Raw genomic sequence first — 9,836 nt, 5'->3', positions numbered from 1 at the left:
TCTCTCCTGAGTCCCGGCTCTCTATCCGTGTTGCTGTTGTGCCCTCAAGTCTTAGATGGGAGTAATGCATTTACAGCTCACTACTCCACCGGTGTCTGCTGCAGAACCATTAGTGTCCATACAACCTCGGGGACCGGGACTTTCATCTGGCTGATTATCTTATTCAGTATTTACTTATATTATGCTTTATTTGTTATACTTTCTTTTTTGTGCCCCCTCACTCTAATTACGTTTCTCCTGCCCCTCTATAATGACTATTTAATATGAATGGTTCCTTCTGATTGGGTCCCCGGAGCGTCTCATGCCCTCCCTGCATGCATGCGTGGCGCTGCTTCCTACACGCCAGGCGGCTTTTGGCATCAGATGTTGTCTGGCGGGCGGTCACTTCTGTGACGCCGCCGGTCATGTGATGCCGAGGCCGTTGCGGCGTCGTGGTTGCCGCGGATACGCCTGCGTCACCATGGGCGGATGTGACGCGCTCTGAGGCACTGGGCGCTTTACTTGCGCGCATTATGGTGCGTCTATATGTCGCCACTTCCTGGATGCCTGATGGCCGTTGCCGGGGAACGGTTGCAGGTCTGTGACATTACTAGTCGCGGCCTCCTTTCTTTCTGGGGGCAGTGTGATGCGATACATTATCAGATACTGCGTGAAACGCTCCCTGGGCCGCCATAGTGATGCCTGTGACTCTGTAGGTTGCGGTGACCTTATATAACTTTGGATTATGTGTGAAATGTTTTTTGCTTTATTTGGCGTACTATGGTTACCTCGGGCTATCGAGGTTAATGGAGTAAACACTATTACTTCTATCTGGAGGGACTTTTGTGGCTAATGGCTGCTATTATGAGGCTGGATCTCCCCTCTCTTATGGGTATTTTATCTGATACCGATATATATATATACACTTTCTATGGGAAGCGCTGCTTTCTGATATCTCCATGATGATAGCGGCCATCTTATGGGAGGGAGGCAAAATGTGCTATTCTATTGGCTTGCTATATCGCGTGTGCTGTAGCTTCAACTCCATTGGTGGGCTTCTCTTTTAAATACTTCCTGTTTCTTACTTTTTCTATATCCCTTGATGAAGGCTATTTAGCCGAAACGCGCGTTGGGGAGGATACACCTGGGTGGACTGACATCATAGACCAGTCTGAAGGTAATATGTGATTGTGCATGGTTTACTCCGGATTTTGTACACACCATTAGTGGTGGCAGGCTCCTCCACCTATGGCAGTGCTCTCCGGCTCTGATTTTGATTCTGTCACTGGCTATTTCCTAACAATGGGATTATGTGGAATATTTAAATTTTGTATGGTATATTTGTAAAATTATGCACATTCCCGTGTCCATGTACCCTTGTGTGCCCTATTGTCTTTGCCCATGTACCTATCATGGTCATCATTGACTCCTACTTCACCTTCTTTCGATAATCCTGATATACTTGAATAAAATTATTGCTAATTTGTAAATTTATGGTTTTGGACTCTTTGTTCGCCGGTTTTTGCATATATCTTACATAATTTTTGCGATTGTCCTTCATGTCCATATATAATTATACCCATTTGGTTAGTAACACTACACATAAGTTATACTTGTTTTACTATATGTTAATGGGGTGTTCTTCCATGAAAAAATTATGGTCTAAGCATAGTTGGTAAGCGCTATCTAGGTGTTATAATCCTGTGTTTATAACGTTGTATTAAATAGGTAATCATCAGCTATGTATTACCTCACGGTGCCTATGTATTACCTCACGGTGCCTATGTATTACCTCACGGTGCCTATGTATTACCTCACGGTACCTATGTATTACCTCACGGTACCTATGTATTACCTCACGGTGCCTATGTATTACCTCACGGTACCTATGTATTACCTCACGGTGCCTATGTATTACTTCACGGTACCTATGTATTACCTCACGGTGCCTATGTATTACCTCACGGTACCTATGTATTACCTCACGGTACCTATGTATTACCTCACGGTGCCTATGTATTACCTCACGGTACCTATGTATTACCTCACGGTGCCTATGTATTACCTCACGGTACCTATGTATTACCTCACGGTACCTACGTATTACCTCACGGTGCCTACGTATTACCTCACGGTGCCTACGTATTACCTCACGGTACCTACGTATTACCTCACGGTGCCTACGTATTACCTCACGGTGCCTATGTATTACCTCACGGTACCTATGTATTACCTCACATTACCTACGTATTACCTCACGGTACCTACGTATTACCTCACGGTACCTACGTATTACCTCACGGTGCCTACGTATTACCTCACAGTGCCTACGTATTACCTCACGGTACCTACGTATTACCTCACGGTACCTACGTATTACCTCACGGTGCCTACGTATTACTTCACGGTGCCTACGTATTACCTCACGGTGCCTATGTATTACCTCACGGTGCCTATGTATTACCGCACGGTGCCTATGTATTACCTCACGGTACCTAAGTATTACCTCACGGTACCTACGTATGACCTCACGGTGCCTACGTATTACCTCACGGTGCCTACGTATTACCTCACGGTCCCTACGTATTACCTCACGGTTCCTACGTATTACCTCACGGTCCCTACGTATTACCTCACGGTCCCTACGTATTACCTCACGGTACCTACGTATTACCTCACGGTGCATACGTATTACCTCATGGTACCTACATATTACCTCACGGTACCTATGTATTACCTCACGTTACCTATGTATTACCTCATGTTACTGTTATTGCAGACTATCTGTATTTTATGCTCTGTGCAGATATATATTCTGAAATGCTCCTGTTATTGCATCCTATAGTTTCACCCTTTCCTGTCACATCTGCAATCCATAAAAGAAGGTCACAATTTTACAGCCTCTTTTCTTAAAGAAGACAGGGGGATTAGCTACATGTCTCATTGCACACCCTGCTAACGTGTATGAGGACAGTATAGGGGTTAATATCCATGGATCTACCCAGGCTATGAATATCAGCCCGCAGCTGATTGCGCAGCCTTTGCTGGCTATTAAAATAGGGAGACGCCCCCCAGAAAAAAAATGACATGGGGTCCCCCTATATTTTATAGCCAGAAAGGCTACGCAATCAGCTGCAGGCTGATAGTCATAGCCTAGGAAGGGGCCATGGATATTGCCCCCCCGGCTACAAATACCAGCCTGCAGCTGCCCCAGAAATGACGCAACTATAAGATGCGCCAATTCTGGCACTTAGCCCCTCTCTTCCCACTCCCGTGTAGCGGTGGGATATGGGGTAATATAAGGGGTTAATGTCATCTTGCTATTGTAAGGTGACATTAAGCCTGGTTAATAATGGAGAGGCATCAATAAGACACTGATCCATTATTAATCTAAGTAATAAAGGGTTAAATAAACCACACACATAAAAATAAAGTATTTTAATGAAATAAAGCACAACACATTTTTTCATAACTTTTATTACACGCCCAGATCCTAGCAAAGCCATCGATCACCTGCAAAAAAAATAAAAACACAAACCAACAATATACTCCCTGTCCGACGTAATCCCATTAATAACGATTAAATAAAAAAGAGAGAGAAGCCAGCGCTGCCTATGGTCAGAATGCAATACATAAAGTGCATACACACAGATTGATTTCTAACTGTATTTCAAAATGAGACATTTAGCAAAAAAATGATCAATCATTTGAGCCACCCCGCCATGTCACAGCATTCTCATTTGGGGCAGTCCTACTTTATGTTTTTTTATATTCGCTGTGCCATTACGGCCTCCTAAACGTATTAAAAGCAAGACCACATTAAATGCACACTGTACCTGATGCGTTTCTGAATCACTCCCATGGCGCCAGAGAGGGCGAGCGCAGATAAAGGCGACCTGGTCTGGACAGACATTTAAGGTCTAACCTCCACACTGCCTGACCAGCAACCATAGATGAAGGGTGAAACAGGCCCAGACACAGGTGCACAATTAAACAGAGCCTGGGGCAGGGCTGAGCTGCTGTATGTGTGTACATCAGCCTAGATCAATCACAATGAACACAGAAAGAAGGGCGTGCATAACCCGGCGCACGGCAACAGTGGTGGTCAGCCACAACCAATATCAATAAAAAAGGGGAGAAGCCAGCGCTGCCTATGGTCAGCACACAATGCATAAACTGCATACGCACATATTGATTTCTAGCTGTACTTTAAAATGAGATATTTAGCAAACAATTGATGAAATCTTTGAGCCACCCCGCCACGCCAAGGCAATCTCATATGGGGCAGTCTTACTCTACATTTTTTTATCTATAGGAGGCCATAATGGCACAGCGAATATTAAAAACGTAGAGTAGGACTGCCCCATATGAGATTGCCTTGGCGTGGCGGGGTGGCTCACAGATTTCATCAATTGTTTGCTAAATATCTCATTTTAAAGTACAGCTAGAAATCAATCTGTGCGTACGCAGTTTATATATTCAGTGCTGACCTTAGGCAGAGCTGGCTTCTCTCTCTTTCATTAATAACGAGTGTCCCATGACGATCTCCGCTGTAGAGCTGTCACATCATCAGATGTGACCTCTCTATAGGCCTCCGATGACACACTGACTGGAGATAACCCTCCAGCAGTGTGTCATTGGAGATAAGCCGCTCGCTTTATGGCAATACAGCGTGAGAAAATTCTCACGCTGTAGTGCCGCAAAGTGGCAGGTGAATTCAGGTGACCTGTCGGGGGGGTGTGATAAAATGTGGAGGATTATCTCCGTCATTTTATCACTGGAGCCCCAGCTCTCCGCAGAAGATCGTCGGGGGACAATCGTATTAATGGGATTACGTTGGACACAGGGATTATATTGTTGGTTTATTTTTTTATTTTTTTTTTCAGGTGATCAATGGCTTCGGGGATTAGCAGTAAATGGTAAGTATGAACTATATGTGTGTATGTGTTTTGTTTTTTTACATTCAACACATTAGCAGGATGATGACACTACTACTGTCCCTTCATTTTCTAATGTGTCAATCACTGTCACTGTAGCAGGCATAGCCGGATGGGACTAGTAGTCCCATCGTACGATACCTGCATACACATGCACACGCGCACAGACACACAGCCCCGGCAGACCCCCCGCACATACACATAGCCCGCACACACCATACACGCAGTCACTGCCCACACTCTTCCCTCCTCCCAATCTGCAGCGTTTCATCCGAAGCAAAACCGCAGATCTTTTTTAGACTTGTGGTTTTGCTGCAGAGGTGCCCGACTCAATGCAAGTCAATGGGTGCAGAAACACTGCAGATCCGCACAAAGAATTGCCATGCTGCGGAAAACAAAACACTGCAAATCCGCGCGTTTTTTCCGCAGCGTGCGCACAGCGTATTTGGATTTCCCATTTACATTGTGTGCACAACATACTGCGGATTTGAGGCAATTCTGTGCGTCCAAAAACGCTGCGGAAACGCATGAAAATCTGCACCGTGTGCACATACTCTTAGGGTGCGACCAGGGTGCCCTGCTGGGTGCAGGTGTCAGAGTCCTGGGTGGTGCTCCCTCCTCATCTGGGTGAGGCGCAGTGCCTCTGTGGCGCCGCAGTGCTCTAGTGTATACTGCATACAGTACTGGTGTCATCCATACCTCGCTCCAGGCTCAGGGAAGTTTATTGGATTGTGATTACTGGGCTTCCCTATGATTGAGGTGACATCGGTGGTGAGTGATCGCGGCGCTCGTCATAGTCGCGACTGTATCATGAACACTGAGTGTGGTGATGGATTTGCAGTTAACCCCACGCTGTACAGGATACTTTTCTCTTTTCTTCTTAATAATTGACTCTAATTTTGGCAAATAACCTGTGATCGCTGGATCTTAGTGCTGCAAATATCTCAGAATGTGCACAGTGTGATCACGTGCCAAACGCAGCCCGCAGAGCGCCACCTAGAGCCCGAGGGCGTAAGTGTCACCCACATAAGGCTGTACGGCCACGTAGTGCCAGGAGAGTGACACACTGTGCCCAGATAAATAGAGCACCGCAGACCCCGGACACCCACTCAGTGAGTGCTCGGGATGGTGCACTGTGACCGCAGCTCTGGGGGTGACTGGAGGATAAAACACAATGTAACAGCAGAATAGTGAGTGCAGCTCTGGGGGTGACTGGAGGATAAGACATGATGTAACAGCAGAATAGTGACTGCAGCTCTGGAGGTTACTGGAGGATAAGACACGATGTAACAGCAGAATAGTGAGTGCAGCTCTGGAGGTGACTGGAGGATAAGACATGATGTAACAGCAGAATAGTGAGTGCAGCTCTGGAGGTGACTGGAGGATAAGACATGATGTAACAGCAGAATCGTGACCGCAGCTCTGGGGGTGACTGGAGGATAAGACACAATGTAACAGCAGAATAGTGAGTGCAGCTCTGGGGGTGACTGGAGGATAAGACACAATGTAACAGCAGAATAGTGAGTGCAGCTCTGGAGGTGACTGGAGGATAGAGCACGCCCAGGAAGAGGAGGAGCATCTGTGCTGAGCATCTGCAGGCTAGGGCCTTGCTAAGCTCCTGGGAAGGGAGGTTTTTTCCTGCAAGGACTTTCCATCTGCCCCCTTCCCAGGAAAGAGGACTTTCCCTGGGACTGAGCGCCGGGGCTGTGCCCCTGGCTCCCACCCTCCGGCAAGCCAGCTGGGGGTGGGGGGCCTCAGCACCATCCAGAGGCCAGGGTGCAGCCAGCCAGTCCCAGAGAGATGGGGAAGAGACGGAGCCAGGAGAGAGGGGGTCGCAGGACCCAGGAGCCCCGGGACACCGGACCCCCCGAAGCTGGTACCGTGGCGGCTCCTCCTCCCGGAGGAGTGGCGGCCCAGAGCAGAGGTGCAGTGGCAGAGTCCCCCAACATCTGGGGCACCAGAGCTGAGGGAGAGCCATCCGCCATCTACGCCTCCCGCATCCATGCGCACCTCTGCGAATATGAGGAGGCCGCCAAACAGCTGAGAAAACTCCGGGAGGAGTTAAGGGGAGCACGAGCGGTGGCTAAGAACCGGCTCCCCGCCTCGAGACGAGCTGAGGTCTCCGCCACGGTGGAGAGGCTGAAGGGGGCTATCAGGGCCTTGGAGGAGATACGGGCGGCTATCCTGAGTGGGAGCGGCCCCTTTGCAGAGAAACTGAAAAATGATGACCGGTTTAGAGCCATGACCGGAGGGTCTCCTGGGGGGTCGGGAGGCCCCTGCCAGGTGGAGCACGAAGAGGAGGATGGCGGAACATCTACGCCTGCCCCACCTGAAGGCCTGGTGAGCAACAACACCCAGGTAACATGCAGCGGGGTGGCCCCTGAGCAAGTGGCTCTCCCACCGGACTCCAGTTACTCGGAGGAAAGTGGGGGCGAGGGGGAGGCTGGTGGGAGTGGGGACAGTAGTAGTGAGGGGGGCTGCCTCGTCCTACAACAGGTGAGGCAGATCGAGTCCCCAGAGCGGTTTGGCACACTGCTCTTTGGGGATGAGGTCTGCCCTGAGGACGGGGCAACCGGAAAGAGGAAAAAGAAAAAAAACAAGCGCAAGCCAAAAAACACCATGGCTGACAAACTTATGTTTGTCCCTCTTTCCGGGGCCCCTCTGTCCCGCTGTATGGAACCCGCTGCCCACCCCGGCTCGGGCCCTGTGGTGGGTCCGCAGCGGGGGCGCGGGGAGAGTGATGTGTGCCTGGACCTTACCGTCACATCTGGTGGTGGCGGTGAGGGTTCAGGCAGCGACATGGAGGTCGGTGCTGGTGCCAGTGGTGTAACAGCCGCTGGCGGTATTGGCAGTAGTGGTGTCCGGGCTCAGTCCCCGGTGGCAGGGGGGGCTGGCCTGGCGCTCAGCACGGGTACAGCCAGGACCGCACCTCCGGCGGTGAGTGCTGGGGTCTCTGGATCCCCCACGCACGGGTCCGTTAAGTCTGGTCCACTTATGGGGGTCCAGAGACCTAGAAAGGGCGTGGAGGCTGCTGTGAAGCAGCAGCTAAAAAAATGCAAGGGGCTGGTAGCTCCTCTGACGGCGCCCGTGGCAAGAGCGGGGTCCCCGGCGCGTAGACCCAAAAAGGGGTCCGTGCTGGGGGCACCGCCGCCGCTGGGCGATGAGGGGGAGTGGCCAGCCCTGCCAACATCAAGTGGTGGGTTCAGGGGCGCAGTGACAGTCCGTGAGGGGGGCGTGGCCTCCCTGAGTGTTGCCCAGCCTGCAAAGGCTGCGGCATGCGAGGGGGGCGTGTCCTCCTCGGCCGCTGTCCCGCCCGCTGTGCCCGCGTCACCTGGGGAGGGCGTGGCCTCGCAAGGGGTCACTGCTCTGCCCGGGGTGGCTGCGGCCGGCGGGGGGGCGTGGCCTTGGCGGGCCCACTGCCTCCTGTCCCGCCTACCCCCTCAAGCAGCATAGTGCCCCCAAAAGTCGGTAGGGAGTTGTCGGGGTCCCCAGCCCCCTTACCTCCATCTGGTGGTGCGGGGGCTCTGGCGCTCCTTGGGAAGCCGGCGGGGGCGAACAGCAGAGGGCAGGGTGCGGTGGCAGTGGCCGTCCCTGTCCTCAGTGCAAAGACACCGCAAAAAGGAAAAAAAGTGGAGCCAGAGAACCCAGGAGCTGCTGCTGCTCCCAGGCTCGGGCAGGGCGTACTGAGTGCGCTCTGCTCGGAGGTATTTAAAGGGGCAGCGGCACTCCTGGACAAGAGTTGGAGCAGTGCCAGCAGCTCCAAGGAGCAGAGCACTGGCCAGTCAGGGCCCCCAGCAGGCAGGCAGGGGTACTGCAACACCAAGTCTGCTAATGTAAATAGTGGTCTATCTGGAAGTGAGAGTGGGAGTGAGATAGGAGATATTTTTGAAGAGCTGTTTGAGGACATAAATGGTGATGTGAGCGATATGGATGAGGGAGTGAGTGCGAGTGTGAATGTGGCAGTAAATGCTGGAGTGAGTGCCGGAGCGAGTGGAAATAATAAAAGAGTGAACGGGAGAGTGAATGAGGGTGCTGGCACAAGTGGTGGTAGTGGTGGGAGGGCTGGCCCGTCTGCCCCCCCAGCCGCGAGGCCCCAACGTAATTATGCGGGGGTCGCGGCTGGGGGTCGGGGTGGTTCCGGGGGGGTCTCCTCGCCTCCGGGCTCCGGGGACGGCGGTTTGCACCGCCGTTTCCTGGAGGCCCTCCAAAGGGGAGAAAGATCGATCATGGTAGAGGGGAGGACAGTGGACCTGTCTTTCTGGATAGAGAGACATGGCCTAGCAGCCTTCCAAAATCAAAGGGAGGGAGGGACTGTTTGGTCTCTCCCCACAGCCGGGCAGGGGCCGCCAAGAAGGAATGTGGTCCGTCTTAGGTGGGGGGGCAGTGAAGCTTGTCCACCTAGGAGCAAGGTGGTGGAGCTCCTCCTTAAGATGGGCTTCGGGGCGAATGACATCTTTGCCCTGATACACCCTTCGGCGTCCCGCTTCTTCGACGTCAGCTTCGTGCGGCCAGAGGGGCTTGAGCTCTTCTGGTCAAACTACGAGCTGGTGCGAGAAGAGCCCGGATGGCGAGACTTCGTGGCTCAAGCGGTGTCTCGCCAAAATTCCGTCAAGCGAGTGACCGTGGTTACATGTAACGAGTCACTCGCAGGCGTGGACATCATGACGTGGCTTTCCCGTTACGGGGAGGTCACCGAGGTCCCAAAAAAGAACAGGGACGAGTTTGGCATCTGGTCGGGGGGCTGGACCTTCATGGTCAAATTGAAGGTTTCCGGCGGCACGGTCACCCACATCCCTTCCTCGGCGTTCCTGGGAAGGGACAGGATCCTGGTCTTCTACCAGGGGCAACCGAAGGTCTGCCACAAGTGCGGCGACCCCACCCACTTCAGCGCCAACTGCAAGGTGCAGAAGTGCGCGTTGT

The 9,836-nt window shown here is 51.9% G+C and overlaps 1 protein-coding gene across 1 annotated transcript in view; it reads left to right on the top strand.

Moving 5' to 3' along the window:
- Window positions 1–4,863: 4,863 nt before the first annotated feature.
- SLCO1C1 (solute carrier organic anion transporter family member 1C1) overlaps window positions 4,864–9,836 on the top strand; it is a 245,412-nt gene continuing 240,439 nt past the window's right edge. The window contains exon 1 of the mRNA XM_073562346.1: window positions 4,864–4,898. The gene's annotated coding sequence lies outside the window, so the exon portion shown is untranslated. The remainder of the gene's footprint in view (window positions 4,899–9,836) is intronic.

The sequence above is a fragment of the Dendrobates tinctorius genome, unplaced genomic scaffold (assembly GCF_039654945.1).
Source record: "Dendrobates tinctorius isolate UK_male_01 unplaced genomic scaffold, ASM3965494v1 ptg000348l, whole genome shotgun sequence".
NCBI lineage: Eukaryota > Metazoa > Chordata > Amphibia > Anura > Dendrobatidae > Dendrobates > Dendrobates tinctorius.
Note: the sequence above shows the minus strand (reverse complement) of the source record. Positions and strands in the feature narration are given on the sequence as shown.